A 1299-nucleotide genomic window follows, 5' to 3' on the forward strand; every position below is an offset into this window, starting at 1 on the left:
TTTCCTCCATCTTCGCATCTTTCCTGACCCTTATTTTCTTTTCATCTTCTTTCATATCTCTTATTTTCTTCTCCTTTTCCCCCTTCGTTTCAACTCTTTGTTTAGTTTCTTTCTCTCCTCTCCTTTCTTCTGTCTCGCCCGTTCCTCCTTTCCGTCCATCTTTGCATCTTTCTTCGACTTATTTTCCCTCTTCCCTTCAACTTCTTTTCTCTTCTCCTTTCTTCTGTCTCACTCATTCTTCCTTTCCGTCCATCTTCGCATCTTTCTTGACCATTATATTCTTTTCGTCTTCCTCTTTATCTCCTACTTTCTTTGACTTATCTTTCCCCTTCCCTTCAACTTTCTGTTTACATATTTTCTCTTCTCCTTTCTTCTGTTTCACTCATTCTTCCTTCCCGTCCATCTTTGCATCTTTCTTGTTCCTTCTTTTCTTTCTTTCCTCCTTCTTATACCTTTACTTCCTTTTCTGTCCTATTTTTTTCTTTCGATTTAACCCTTTGTTTACTATGCCTCCTTCGTTTTTCAGCATCATATTTGATCTTCCTTTGTTTCTCGTTTATTCCCTCTCTTATTTCCTTCCTCCCTCCCTCTTCTTTTTATTTCCTTCTAGATTTCAGCCTGTAGTTATTTCCATTTCTTGTCCATACTGTAATTTTGTTTCGTTCTAGTATCCTGGTTTTATTATTCCTTCTTCCTTTTATGGGTTATGATCTCGCATCTCCTCTTCTACTACCTACTTCTCTCTTCCTCGATCTTTCTCTTTTCATCGTTCTCTCTCTTCCTCGCTCTCTCATTTCATCGTTCTCTCTCTTCCTCACTCGTTTCCTCTGTCGCTCTGTCTCACTCCTCCTCCCCATCTCTCTCTCTTCTCTCTCTCTCTCTCTCTCTCTCTCTCTCTCTCTCTCTCTCTCTCTCTCTCTCTCTCTCTCTCTCTCTCTCTCTCTCTCTCTCTCTCTCTCTCTCTCTCTCTCTCTCTCTCTCTCTCTTTGTGCATCGTTGCCATTCCTTAGCGGGGCTGTCTCACCCCGTGCAAGGTTATCCCTCTACCACCTTCGCTCCTTCTTTCAAAGCTTTTGGTACGAAGACTTCCCTCTACCGCCTTGTCTTTGTGATCTGCTGTGGAGGCGTGTTTGTGCGTGTTTGTGTTTACATCCTTTGTACGTATGCATTAAATTCCCAGCCTTGTATTATGCTTAGGGATACTTTTCCTTCCGTTTCCTACTATCTTTAATCTCTTCGTTTACTTTTTTTTTTTTTTATCTCCTTTTTACTCCCTCCCGTTTTCAAGGCTCGTTTCTG

Source organism: Oratosquilla oratoria, chromosome 16 (genome assembly GCF_046742065.1).
Source record: "Oratosquilla oratoria isolate Oo_2021 chromosome 16, ASM4674206v1, whole genome shotgun sequence".
NCBI classification, from domain to species: domain Eukaryota; kingdom Metazoa; phylum Arthropoda; class Malacostraca; order Stomatopoda; family Squillidae; genus Oratosquilla; species Oratosquilla oratoria.